Source organism: Aptenodytes patagonicus, chromosome 16 (assembly GCF_965638725.1).
Source record: "Aptenodytes patagonicus chromosome 16, bAptPat1.pri.cur, whole genome shotgun sequence".
NCBI lineage: Eukaryota > Metazoa > Chordata > Aves > Sphenisciformes > Spheniscidae > Aptenodytes > Aptenodytes patagonicus.
Window position 1 is genome coordinate 14,335,986 of NC_134964.1, and position 15,099 is coordinate 14,351,084.

The following is a 15,099-nucleotide window of genomic DNA, read 5'->3' on the forward strand; positions in this document are numbered from 1 at the left end:
GCATTTGTCTTACGCTGTTGAAGCTAAGTGTTAACTTTTGGTACTGTGTACTATATTTCAATTATTGATTTTGGACTGTCATGCAACTTGTGGAAAAATGCAGCATTTCAGGCATACCTGTTTCAGGGGTAAGACTCTGTACCCTGCAGTGACCTCCTATGCAATAAAAGCCCCGTCAATTGATTTGAGGAAAATCTTGTATTTTTTTTATTTATTTTTTCTTTCAGACAGGGACTTCCTGCAGCCAGAGTACATTGTAGGTGGATGTTTAATATAACCCGTGAGCCTGGAAAGCCTTGCAACCTGTTAGAACCATGTAGAACTGACCCTTTTGACACAAAACCAATACTTTGTCTCCTAAGATGAAATGTTTGTGTAGATCTACCTTACAAAATGGTATTTCTGCAAGTTTTTTCTCATATGCTCATTCATACTGTCCCACAGTTCCCAAACAAGAAAGTCTTGGGAGTGTCTAGAGCCCCAACACTGCTCCTGCTGTCATAAAAGCAGTTAGTCTTTTATCAACAGTAGCCTGCTCTACCTAACAGGCAGAAAGCATCGCCCTATGGTGCTTATATAGGTCTGGACTCTGGGGAGTGTCTTTCATTGCAGTGCCCAGTAGTTATTTCTATGTTGGAAGGAAGTGCCCTCCAGTCCTTCGTGAGGTGTACTTAACTCATGTCTGATAAAAACCCAGTAGTCAGTAGGTTAGTAAAACTTAACAGGGTCCAAGGAACATTTAATTAACTGTTTCCTATTTGTAAGAGAAAACCTTGTATCAGTCTTGTGTTTGGCAAATGAACACCTCTTTCCATGTCCACAGTTTGGGGTTTTGCACGGGGGCTTATGTCCAAGAAGCTAAAGGCTCATTTTAAATTGCCACTCCTAACTCATCTGAAGTCCAGGGGTGTGAAGCCTTCCTCTCAACAACCTTCTACATTTTTTCCCAGCCTGTATTAGTTTTCAAGTGTACCTGCCTGTATTTCTCCTTTTTTTTTGTACCCTGCAGTTGTGGGTCCCCCTCCCTCACCTGAAGTTGAAACAAGCCAGGAAAGCTCTTTTCTTCACAAATCCATCCTGCTGGAAGCATTTAAATTCACCAAAAAAATGAGCCAAAGATGGTAATTTCTCTCAGGCTGCACAGTCAAGCTGAAAATTCTTATGCTGAGGATGTCAGAAGTTTGTGTAACTCTAAAACAGGTTTAGGCTGTTGGGAGGAAGATTTTACTCCAAGCACTGCTGGAGCCAGAGATTCAGCCTCTGGTGGCAGAAGGTCCTGTAGCTGTATGGACTATAGTAGGAGTTTGAGGGCAGGAGCACCAGGCATGTGCCTGTCCGTGCACTCTTCCCTGGCTGTATGGGGATTTCCACCACTGGAGACAGAACACAAAACAGCAAAATATGTGAGTTTCAAGAACATGTCAAAGGTCCTCCTCACAGGCTCAGATTTGCTCAGGTTTTGTGCTTAAAAAAGGACATGCCCCAGCAAGCCGCTGCACTCTGCTGCTTCTGTCCCATGGGTGAACTCAGCAGTCTTGTTATGAGTACATGCATTTATACCAGATCCGTGCTGATTTAGTTTACACGAGATCCAAAGAGTTCAGATTGAGAGGCTCCAGCTCTATTCTGGTTGCAGACAAGAAACACACCAGGTGCTTGTCAAAAGCATAGTTAAAAGACCAGTCATTGAGACAAACAGAGAAACAAGCAATCTGATCAGTAGCGTGATTAAATCTATTTATCACAATAAAAATATCTGCTAAAAATAGCACTGAAAATGAATCTACAAGTTCTCCTGAACACAGGATAAACTGCTTCTAGTTGTTTATTTTTAAAATACAGGAGGTGATGTTATGTCAGGCAAAGCTTTTCCACATATTTTTCTCTTTAAGCAACTTGCTGCCTGAGGAGAAACCCTAGGATTATTCGCCAGTGCCCTTTCGCCCTCCTGCAGTTCAAAGCCATTTCTGCATCCTACAATGCAGTTTTTTGTGTGCATGTTTCAATCTTTTACGCTAGATGTCAGTGTGCCGCCCTTTTTGCCTTAGAGGGCTTCAGACTAGGATGTCTTTAGAGAACTGCAGCTGTTTCAGTCAAAAACTGCAAGGTGTGTTACCAGGACTGGTGATGGACCATGTGCAGGCACAGACCCAACAGCGTAGAATCCATCGCCTCGGCCACAAATGTGAAAGCGGCCTGCTTTTTAAAATCTGGCTTTACTGCCATAATTGACTCATTCTTGCTCATTGTCAGTCTACAGTGCCTCAGTGTATCCCAATTTGGAACAATACAAGGGAAGAGGAGATGACAGGCCGTGTCCTGTGATGTGCCATGTGACATACTTCTAACTGTATCTTTTTCTTTGTATATGACCTTGACATATGGTCAGCAGAGGACACCACCACATCCGTAGCCACATTACATACCTTACTTCAAGCATTACTGCTTAACTGAGGATTACTGAAACCTTTGATGGGATTTCAGGGAAAAACCTTGCACTTAAAGCATTCTTCTAGGGCAGAGCAGTGGTGGTGCAGCACAAGATGCCTTGCTCAAGGAGTAGGGCATAACTTGCAGCTAGAAAGAAGTGATGCTGGCCCTTTATACCATGGGGAGCTACAATCTTGGAAGCACCAAAGCACCCAGCATCTCCACCTGCCAGGTGGATGACAGGGTGCCAATTCTGGCAAATAGTCATGTTTCCTGATGAAAAATGTGCTGAGCAATAGTGTCAGGAAGCAGCAAGAGGCAGGGTTACTCCATGAGGGTGGAACAAACCAGGAGCTAAGTGACCACAGCACAGGCAGAGCCCTCACTGACCAGGGGCACAGGTCTGAAAAGTGTGGAAAAAGCAGGGTGCTGGTAATGGGGTGCATCGACATCCTAAGACAGGGTGAGGTGATGAACCAGGTCCATCCATGGAATTTTGTCAGGAACAATAGGAGATGAGGCAGACATGGGACTAGGAGACAAGGCTACAACAAAGGTCTGAGGTCCATCCAAGGGGCAAAGCTGGAGATAGCTGCACTTACAACATAGCTTAGACACCTACAACATAGCTTAGGCCTGAACTTACATTTAAGTGCTCCTGGAACCACAGGCAGAGGGTGTGGGTGGAAGCCCCAGGTCCAGCTGGTGAGGGCAGTTAAGTTCTATTGGTGCACTTAGGGGCCTGACAGACGGTGATCTGTTGGACCTGTCTGCATCCGTGTTGGCCACTGTACAAACACAAGAAGAGACGATTCTGTTTCGCAGGGCCTTAGGATGGACAGAGAACCAGGTTGCAGAAGGTCAGAGATGCTCATGGTGATTTGCACTGCTCATGGAAGGATTCACACAAGACCATTGAATAGGAGCAGTCATTACTGCTATGAGTCAAATGAAGATGTTAAACTTACTCTACAAGCTGAATGGGCTGAAAATGTTTTTGAACCCTCACAGGTCATTGTGACGTATGTCCTTCATAAGGCCCTTAAAAGCAAAGCTATGTGCAAAGTTGAAGCAATTGGTTTAACTTAGCTCTTGTAATCTTTCCTGGTTTGCTACACAGGCGCCAACTACCATTTCTCTCACGTGGTTTCATTAAATACAAAGGCAATTTCTGAACTGATGGTCAAGACAAAATGACCCAAGGAATGCTGTTTGCACACCTTACATTGAACTAACCTCACACACAAGTGAAGGTTCAGCAGTCAGAATCTTCTATCTTGACTCAAACCACAGAAATACTAATGTCACATTTCTTACTCAAAGAATCTTGCTTGTATAAATTACTGTCTCGGTCCTTATACAAATGAAAAAAAATTACAAACATGCACTAGTGAAGTATTTATTGTAGGGACAAACAGTCCAGCCTCACTGGTTAATGCTGCATGCTCTGTTCGCACTGTTTTTTTCACAAGTCCCTGAAAGTAGAGGATGAGAACATCTAGCTCCGATTTTATTTTGACTTCCTGTTTTATAAAGTAGAAAACCAAACACTGAGTCTCCTGGAGCTACAGCATAAGTTACAGTCTTTTTATTTACAGAGCTATGATTTTTTTCGTAGACTTTAGCAAATACTTTAAGACTGTATCATTTGTCTCTGCTTTTTTGCTCAAAGAGACTAGGAATCTCTTTTTATATCAGCTGCTTAAATGTCTGTAAGCTGACTTCTCCAACATCGTGACAATCATGGCTCTCTGCTCACAGGTCCAGGCTTCAGGAGCTCTTCTCACTGCCCTTTCACTTTCTGGCAAGTCTATTTAAAAGGGAGAAAGGTTGCTGGATGGTGCTGTGGTTAATGTGGAAACGTGGGAATCAAGTCAGGACACCCTCTTAGCACTGCTCACAATTCTGAGGAATCTTTCATGTTGGCTCACATTATCACGAAAATGCCTGCAAATGCATTACAGTTGTATGCTTAAGAGTATAATTAACTGCTATTATGTATCTCCTCTATTGCTGAAACAAGTTCATTTCTTACCTCCCAAGTCTATGAAAAGTAAAAATTTGGGTTAGGCCACAGGTCCATATAGTCCAGTATCCTGGCACAGACAGTGACCAGTAAGTCCCAGTTTCTTAGGGAAGGGTGGGAGAACAAAGCTTTGTAATGAAATACATTGTGATTCATCCCTAAATTATACGTTGAGCCCCTGGTGATCCCCGCTCAGGGACTCTCTTCCCCAACAGTGGCAGTGTTGTATTTAAACAGCACTTGACAGATTTTTTTTTTCTCCCATGAGTTGATTTTGGAACTCGTATAAAGTTCCCTTAACATTATGTAGAAAACAGCTGCACAGCACAGTGATGTACAATATGAAGCATCTCCTTCTGCTTCCTACTAATTTGCATCTCTCCAGATTAATCTGTTGTCTTAGTTCTTGCATGGGAAGAGACAACTACTTGCCTTCTGTAGTCAACCCACGATCTGACAGCTCACTATCATGTTCCTTCCCTCATGCCCCAATCATTTGTTGTTCAGGGTGAGCAGTTCTGATCCCAAAATCCTCCTGCTATGTGCCTGACCTAGCTCTGCTCTGTCCTCTCAGGCGAGGCGAACAGAACTACACAAGGTATTTAAGATGTAGGCCCACTGAGGATAACATAATGCTGAGTGGCCATTTCTTTCCTAATAACCCATAGCACTTTTTTATTTATGTTGCTTTTTCTCCTGACAGTTCCTGTGCTCTGCAATTCCTTGCCTCAGAGTTAATAGGAACTTTAGCTAACAACTGTAAGAAAACAGTGTTTTGAATTTCTTGCATAGAAATTGTTCTGCAATGCTTATAGATGCTGTTATCTAAAACAGCGACATTGAAATCTGGAGAAAGATCTGTATCTTCTAAAATCTTAAAAGAAAACAAGAATAACCTCTACTGACTTGGTACGGGAAAGAAGGCCTAGAGAAGCATTTTTGGCACAAGCTAGTAGTAAAAGCGAGGTCGTTGCAACAGTGAAGTAAGATACTAAATCCTCTCTACCATCCATGTGTGAAGCTAACAGAGAAGTAACCACCGAAGTGTTGACTGTAAGCAATGGCTCCAGCACAATGATGCTCTTGTCAGAGTAAATGCTCTCCTTGCACAGATACTGCCTCTGCTGGTTTTGGTCTGCACTTTTTTTAACCATCACACCTACCTGTCGCTCACCCAGCAAAGACCTTACCCTCTGAGCTACCCTTGGCCACAGGCAATCATTTCTTCACCTGTGGGGATGGGAATTTTAACGATGGACATTCCTGAGTTTGATTTTGATGAGCAAGCACTGTACCACCAGGCACGAGAAGGCACATAAGCAGAAGATAACGGAGGAAGGAATGTGCAGCTGGAAGGAGAAAACAAGATAAAGGCCATGAAGGCATTTCGTGTGATCAGGAAGAATGGGCCAATCCGCTAGAGCATAGATGCACGTGAACACAAGGCTATAACCTATCTGCAACCTGCAGGTAGCGCGTGAACACTTCTGCTTGCTATAAAAGGTGCTAACAAAGAGCAATAAAGGTCTTTGGTTATTGCCTGCCAGAGTCCGTGCCATTAATCCCCACATTCACCCTTTCTTCAGGCCCCTCAGTTCCTGCCTTGACCACACACACCCCTCTATCTCATTGTCTCATTTCAGAGTCAACCCCTTCACTTCCCACACTGTGCCTCCAGTAAACGATTCTCCTTTTGACCTCCCTATTTCTTCCTGCTTTCTCTCCCACCATACATCACTTAGTGTCATCCAATGGCATCTACTCATCCAGCCACCTCTCCAGTCACCTCTTCTCCCACCTGAATTGCTGATGCAATTCATGATAGTTATTCCCTGAGTTCCTTCAGCTGCCATCTCCCTCTCCACTCTGCACCCTTTCCCTCTAAACGCTATGTCTGCTTTGTTGTCCTGCAACATCCATTCTTGTTCCTGGGAGAGTTCAGTTCCATAAATCTTCTCCACAAATCCACTTTCTTCATTTCCACCAGACTTCATCAGCCTTATCTACAACTGCTGCTGTTTCTATGCTGGCTTTCACTCCAGCCCTTATAGGACTGCCCCTCTTTGTGCAGAGCTGCACCAGCAGCCCCAGGCAGAACAGTATGCTTTCCTGGACACCTCAGGTTCTGGGTATCTCCATGTTTAATATGCTCCAGGGGCACAATATTCTGACCATACCCAAGTTACCAGATAAATGGACGGATATACAGATAGATAGGTAGACAGATCAGTCATTGATTGATCAATTGATCTCCTGTGATACCTTTTTCAAATAAAGTTCAATAAAATCCACCCGCCTCCTTCCCTGATCTCCTGTCTTTCCTGTTTTCTTCCTCTGTCACACGGAACTCTTTTCTCCCCAAAGAGGTGAAGATTTTTCTTTTGCTTGTTTTTCATTTGTTCTCTTCCACTCTCCCTGGCATTGACGCACCTCAACTCCATTCTTCCTTCCTCCTCTCTGTTACATTGGCTCTTTGCTTTCTTTTGCTCTTTATTGCTTCCAAATGTCACATGCCTGAAAAAAAAGAAAAAACCCACACACCCCCCAAAGCTGCCTCACTCAAGAAAATACATTCTTCTTCACATGGAGCTCCAGCCTCTCTCTTCCAGCCATAAACTAAAACATAATAAATAAATTAATAAATTAATTAATTAATTAATTAATTAAAATAAAATAAAATAATAAATAAAAATAAATAAATAAATAAATAAATAAATAATAGATAAATAAATAATAAAACATAAACTAAACCAGAATCTTATCTCCTGCTCACCCCCAGAACACTGTCTCTCCCATGGATTTTGCCTGGACCTCATCTTTGCTCTCTGCTGGTTTTCTCTTCTATTTGGAAGCTGCTGACTGCCCGTTTCTTGATCACAGCTGGTCCTGGTCTCTTGTGGCTCTTTGCTCTCTCTGCTCGCTGCCTTACATTTAGTCTCTCTCTTCTGTTGTATTTCTATTTTCTTCTGTCAGCCTTCACAGGTTCCTTTTCCACCTTATCTCCCTCTTTCTACTGTTTTTTCTGCTCAGACTGTTTCAGTTCTGCATTTTATTGGTGGCTCATTCCCTATCTCTTTCCTCTGTTGGTCTGTCATTAGACAACCTCTTGCATAATTCACCAGCACATTAATACAGAACAGTCTTGACAACGTAGCTGTCCCTTATAGACCCATGTTACTACTCACAACACTGTCCTTGCACACCTCTCATCCCTCATCCCATTCACTCAAGACCTTAATCTGTCCAGTATTTGTACAGCTCAACAGGTTGCTCTGTGGTTTGTAGGGGCAGTGGACCACATCTGAGTTTCTCACTGCCTGCCCCACTCATCTCATTGTCCCAGGAGGATAATCAAGAGATGCCGTTTCAGGTTGGAAGGTTCCCTGTATTGCAAAAGGTGAGAAGAAGAGGCCTCCCACAAGTTATAAAGGCTGCCTCAATACTGAGGGATTGATAGCACATCCTAAGTCTTTGGCATTCAGGCCTCTCCAGACTGGGGTCTCGGCTGGAGGACACCATGATTCCCTTCCAACTTAGAGACCAGCGCTTCTTTCTGCTTAAACAAGTGCATGGGGAATTGAGATGACTGATGTATAGCCAGGTGTCTCCTCAGAATCGTAGAATCGTTTAGGCTGGAAAAGACCCTAAGATCATCGAGTCCAACCGTTAACCTAGCACTGCCAAGTCCACCACTAAACCATAGAATCATTCAGGTTGGAAAAGACTTCTAAGATCATCAAGTCCAACCGTCAACCCAACACCACCATGCCCACTAAACCATGTCCCTAAGGGCCTCATCTACACGTCTTTTAAATACTTCCAGGGATGGTGACTCAACCACTTCCCTGGGCAGCCTGTTCCACTGCTGGAACCTTTTGGTTCTTTACCAACCTTTTGGTGAAGAAGTTTTTCCTAATACCCAATGTAAACCTCCCCTGGCACAACTTGAGGCCGTTTCCTCTCATCCTATCGCTTGTTATTTGGGAAAAGAAACTGACACCCACTTCCTTTCAGGTAGTTGTAGAGAGAGATGAGGTCTCCCCTGAGCCTCCTTTTCTCCAGGCTAAACAACCCCAGTTCCCTCAGCCGCTCCTCATAAGACTTGTTCTCCAGCCCCTTCACCAGCCTCGTTGCCCTTCTCTGGACACGCTCTAAGACCTCAACATCCTTCTTGTAGTGAGGGCCCAAAACTGAACACAGTATTTGAGGTGCGGCCTCACCAGGGCCGAGTACAGGGGCACAATCACTTCCCTACTCCTGCTGGCCACACCATTTCTGATACAGGCCAGGATGCCATTGGCCTTCTTGGCCGCCTGGGCACACTGCTGGCTCATATTCAACTGGCTGTTGACCAACACCCCCAGGTACTTTTCCGCCAGGCAGCTTTCCAGCCACTCTTCCCCAAGCCTGTAGTGCTGCATGGGGTTGTTGTGGCCGAAGTGCAGGACCCGGCACTTGGCCTTGTTGAACCTCATACAGTTGGCCTCGGCCCATTGATCCAGCCTGTCCATATACCCCTGTAGAGCCTTCCTACCCTCAAGCAGATCAACACTCCCGCCCAGCTTGGTGTCATCTGCAAACTTACTGAGGGTGCACTCGATCCCCTCATCCAGATCATTGATGAAGATATTAAACAGAACTGGCCCCAGAAGAGCCATGGGGAACACCACTTGTGACCAGTTGCCAACTGGATTTAATTCCATTCACCACAACTCTTTTGGCCTGGCCATCTAGCCAGCTTTTTACCCAGCGAAGGGTATGCCTGTCCAAGCCATGAGCAGCCAGTTTCTCCAAGAGAATGCTGTGGGAAATGGTGTCAAAGGCTTTACTAAAGTCCAGGTAAACAACATCCACAGCCTTTTCCTCATCCACTAAGCGGGTCACCTTGTCATAGAAGGAGATCAGGTTAGTCAAGCAGGACCTGTCTTTCATAAATCCATGCTGACTGGGCCTGATGACCTGGTTGTCCTGTACGTGCTGTGTGATGGCACTCAAGATGATCTGCTCCATAACCTTCCCTGGCACCGAGGTCAGACTGACTGGCCTGTAGTTCTCCAGATTCTCTTTCCAACCCTTCTTGTAGATGGATGTCACAGTTGCTAACCTCCATGCAGCTGGGACCTCCCTGGTTAGCCAAGACTGCTGATAAATGATTGAAAATGGTTTGGTGAGCACTTCCACCAGCTCCCTCAGTACCCTTGGGTGGATCCCATCCTTGATACACCTAGTGCTCGCCAGATTCTTCAGGAGTCTGCACACCTCTGCAGGTTTATGCACTGCTTCCGAACATTGACCTAGGTGTCCTGGAGCAAGCCAACAGAATTCTGGCACTAGGCACAGGCATGTGCTTGAGCAGTTCTTAACTCACAGCATGGCATAGGAGGTGCCTTCACCCAACTGGGCTTCAAAGCACAGAGTGCCGTTCCAGTGCACAAGTTTACCCTTGGGCTGTAGAGAGGGGGAGATGGGAAGCAACATCTCTGACTGTGAGTTTCTAAGCGACTACAATGCAACTTAATGTGTTGAGTAAGAAGAGAATTAAGGCAGTTACTCTGTGACTTTTTTCTGTTGTGGAATTTTGAGTTCAGTGATACTCAAATGTCTGAAAATGGGGGAAAATGATTTAAGCTACACAACTCCTTGGTGCTCCTTCCCATCCTATACAGCTATTCTGGGGATCAGAGCTAAGGGTCCTGCTTTGCAGTGTTCAGAGCATGCAGCTGCCAATAGATCTGCAGAGACACCTCTCAGATTTTTGTCTATCTCCCCAAATCCTCAAAGCTTAAGGCTTTAGGTACATTATTTATTCCTTATAAGGTACAAATAAAAAGACTTGTGCTATGTCTTTCCTGCTGCCTTACCGCTCCCCATAGCTGTAACCCTGAGTCATTACCAACCCATCTCCCCTTTCCTGTCTTTAAGGATGCTACTGGAAGAATGATAATACAAATGCATCAAACCACGTAAAGAAGGAGATTGGTCTGGAAATAGCAAGATTTAGAGAAAAAAAAATTAAAAAAAAATCAATGTATTATATTTTAGCCTGTATTTGGACTTTTATATTTCTTGTCTGAATCTTTGACAGTTTGGATTTAAATAATAAATAATATTAATGATGACCCCATTACTCCCTCGCTTTGAACAAGCAGTCATTACTGTCATCTTCATTTCACAAAGGGAAAATTGAAGTACATGGAGCTGACACAACTTTCCAAAGCTACCCAGCAAGGTAGAAGTCATCTTGTGTAAAATTTAAATATCCTGAGTCCCAGTCCTCTGTTCATTTTGTCCATGAAATTCAAATGTGAGTGTGCTTAAACTACATACTGGCAGCTTTAAGTGGAAATGCCATTTGCCTCCTCTCACCCCTAAACTCTGGCTACCTGTTGGAGATGGCATTGTGAGACAAAGGAGGCAGGAAAAAGCTGAAGAGTTAGCCCTAGCGCAATTTTTTTTGTTGCTTTCTTGAGTTCTGCTGGGTGGTGTTTAGCACCCTCTTTGCTAAGCCTCATTGCCTGAAGAGAGGACTCTGCAGTAGGGCAGACTGCAATCCCAAAGCATTACACAGAGCCAGACCTAAGCACCAGCCCTTAAACACAAAGGAGGAGAGGAAGCCAGGAGCACTTGGCCAGCCTCGTCACCTCTGCTGTTGATGTGGCCCATGTGGTGTCTGTGGTTAGGGGTACACATCACGTGGAGTCAGCTCTCCACATTCAAGCAGGCCCAAACTCCCTGCAAATCATGCCATTTCTTGGCAGTCATATGGTCCTCCAGGCAAGGAAACTGTGACACTGTAAGGAAAGGACCCATGTGGAACATGGTAAAATCAAACAGGATTTTGGCATCTGGGTAGACAGACACGGCATGCTGGGTAGACAGGGCTCTCAGTTAGCCCCAGAGGGACTCAGATACATGCGTGGAAGAGGGCAGCCTCTGGGAGAGGGTGAACAGCCCAGGACAGCTGCTCAGCAGTGTCTGCAGAGATGCTGCTGGGCTTAAAGTCAGAGCTGACTCCAGAGGAGGCAAAGAAACAAGCTGAACAGCAAACAGGGAGAGCAGTGAGAATTTGGCTGTGATGGGAGAAAATAATCATTACAATGTGATGAACATGATACACAAGGAAACTGAGCCTTCAAGCCTTTGAGGCCTGGTTATGTGGCAGCTCCAATTTCATTTCCCGGAGCTAATATCAATGACACAGTTTACAAGTGGCTGCTTCTCCCTGTAGTTCTGTGTGGCTCCAGGAATGACTGCAAAGATACCTAAACACAACATGACATTTAGCACAGCAGATGGTTTGTGAGATTTGGAATGGCAGGCTGAAAAGACATAATCAAAAATCCATAATTGTTGTTGCTATGAAAGCTGAAAAAGATGATGTCAGTAAAATATTCTTGCTTAAAAAAAAAAAAGTACTAATGTCAGGAAGAATTTTACAGATCACAGGGTTCCTCTTGCTGGAAGCTAAGACTGATGGGAAAAAGTAAGAAAATTCCTGAAGCAAATGAAAGGAAGAAGCTGTATCCTGAAAGGAAGGACAGTTCCTACAAAGTTGAGGCATGTATGCAGCCTGCCTAACAACCTGGTACCCTGGCCAAATAATAAGCCAATATAACAATGGCAGATGGGAATGCTGGGGTAGCTAGGAAAGTAAGAAGTGCTATGGGAGACCCAAAGATGGGGACAGCTGGTCCTCAGCTGAACTGAGGACACCACAAGTCCCTAAATGCAGCTTCTGCCATCAGGCTGTTGTGGAAGTGCCAGTAGAGAAGCTTTGACTGTTGCAATGGGGACTGCCAGCAACATCAGATGCTGGTGCTAGAGGGATATCAGAGGAGTGGACCAAGAGACAACAGGATGCAAAACACAGATGTAGTCAAGTGAAAGTGGTTTGCTCTACCATGCAGGTGAAGAAGCTGACATCAGCCTGCGGTGAAGGGATTATGCCCAGAAAGTTGTGGCCTACAGCCTCCTGAGGAGGTATGTCATGGTTTGGTGTGGGGAAGGGAATCTCCTGAGTTTGACTTTAATGAGTAAACATTGTACCACCTGGCACGAGAAGGCACGTAAACAGAAGATATGCTGCAGCTGAAAGGAGGAAAAGGAATGTGCTGCAGCTGGAAGGAGAAAACCAGATAAAGGCCATGAAGGCATTTTGCAATGAATGAATGAAGGAAGAAGAATGGGTTGGTCTGCTAGAGCATAGATGCGTGTGAACACAAGGCTATAACCTCTCTGCAAGCTGCAGGTAGTGCGTATATACTTCTGCTTGCCATGAAAGATACGAGTAAAGAGCAATAAAGGTCTTTGGCTACAGCCTGCCAGAGTCTGTGCCATGTAAATGCCTACAAATGGTGCCTGAACAGGGACTTGAATGCAGAGTCCGTGGCGTTAACCCCCACAGTTTGGCATTTCTCATCCTGCTCCTGTCCCACATGCTCAATGTTGTCTTCAGTCTTCACTGAAGACTGAGCACTCACAAAGATCAAGACGCCGAAGAAGATACATGCCTGCTGGTATGACTTCCCTTCCTCCGGTTCTGGTATCAGGCACAGGTGTATGGGATGTCCAAATAGACCCAGAGGTGCAGCATCACCTTTTTCATCTCCTGTACTTGAGGCTGGAGGTGTAGGGACACCATTACTATGCCATAGTTTGGTCAGTAGCTAAGATAGACCTCCTCCCATCCCAACCTCAACATCCTAGAGGAAAGATGACTGTAGTTTAAGACCAAGTTGTCATAGGATACTCTGTTTATCTATTTTATCAAAGTTGTCTTTTCTCTCTAAAAAAAAAAAAAGTGGTTGTTATATTAATTCATGTTTGCACTGGAACAAAACAGAACATTAGCGCTGGAGTGTCTCCCAAGCATCCAACCTTCCCAAACTTGTCTTTTTCATAGGATCCAATGAGGTGGCACATGTGTGACTCTTTGCCTTGCTTCACTTCTATTTGGTGCCTTGGGAAGTGAGCACATCAAACATGACAGAACTGGCACATGTCTCAATCTACCAGATTTATTCCATATTTAAAAAAATACAAACCAGTATTATTGATTCCAAGGCATAACTGACAGAGAGCTCTCCAGACTGGAGTGTTTGTGCTTTACTATTTGGGCCTTTGAGGCACGGACCCTGGTATGTAGAAGCAATATATTTAAACAAAGAATGTAAGTACACATTTATAATTAGCATATAGTTGACATCTCTGGCCATAGAAGGAGCCATTGTGTCTGGAAGGTTGTGCTTTATGTGTAGCAAAACATAAAAATTTATAGCATGTCTCACAGCAGATTATTAAGATTGCGTAAACCTTATTCATACAAATCAGATCAGTTATCACACTACATCTAATGGGAAAGCTCTGTTGAACCCCACAAGATATTTTGGGCTTGAAATTAAATTCTTTGTCATACAAGTTTTGATGGAAAGCAAAATCTTTGGCAAAGACAACTTCAAAGCTGTGGGAGTCAGGTTTTAGCATGGGTTGTCTCTGATGTCCTGAGCACCTTGTCTTGCTTAACAGACTGACTCAGCAGAGACCAAACTCGCCAAGACCATGGGAGGATGGGCTCTCTCATCGAGAGGGAAGAAGCCTTTAGCTCATGCCAGTCTTTCTCATAAAGCAAAGGCAGTGGAAATCTGGGTAGTAAAGGTGAGCAAATGATTGATAAAGAGAAAAATCCTGTTACTAAGTCTACACAAGCATAAAACCCTGGGCTAATGTTAAAGTTTTTATTGTCTGATAACTCATCTATGTGCAAATTGGATAAATAATTTACACAAAATATCACTTGCAAACAAACACCAGTTTGGGTCAATCTGTCTCCTCCACCTTGTTTTGTCAGAGCAAGATCCTTGCCCTTTCTCCCAACTCTTTCTCTCTCTCCAGTCTGTGCACTTGTAGCAAGTCGTCTGGCTTCTGTCTCACATCCCAGGGACATGCTACAGCTTTTCTTACCAGCCTGTCTGGCTGCAGTGCCCCTCCTGCGGCCCTGGGGCTCCACAAAGGGTGAAAGGAAAATCCCTGGAGGATGCCTCGCTGCAGACCTTCACCTTCCTAGGAGGAGAGTCAGCTATTTTCACTGACTCTTTTCACAGCTATTTTTGCTGCCTTTACTAACATGTTTGCATTGTTGAGTCTGCTGCTGTCTTCTAGACTGCTTAATATTTTATTTAGAACTGAGGAGCTTGTAATATTTCTGTAAAGATACATCATGTGTGTGGCCATCCAGATTTAACAACTTCTGTACTTTAGTGATATAATGAATAATGCTATATTTTTATGATGAAACTTGCTGATTTGTCTACTTACAAACATGCTTTCTGAAGGAATCCATGTGATGATTGTTTTTATCAGGCCTCCAGGGTCTGCTTATGTAAAAAAAGTTGATTTTTATAAACTGAAAGAGGCAAAAAGACCATACACATAATAGAGAGGAGAATATGCACCTATCAGGGACTGCTGTTGAGAGCACAGAGAAGTGGTTTCCTGACCATTTGAAATGCTTTAAAATGCAATTAAAAAGTAAACTATTTTACTGAGATACAGTAAAATCTTACAATTTTCACATTTTTAGCACCCAGGTAAAACACATTCTAAACCACTTCAAGCTTTTTAATATCTTAAACAACAGTTCTATA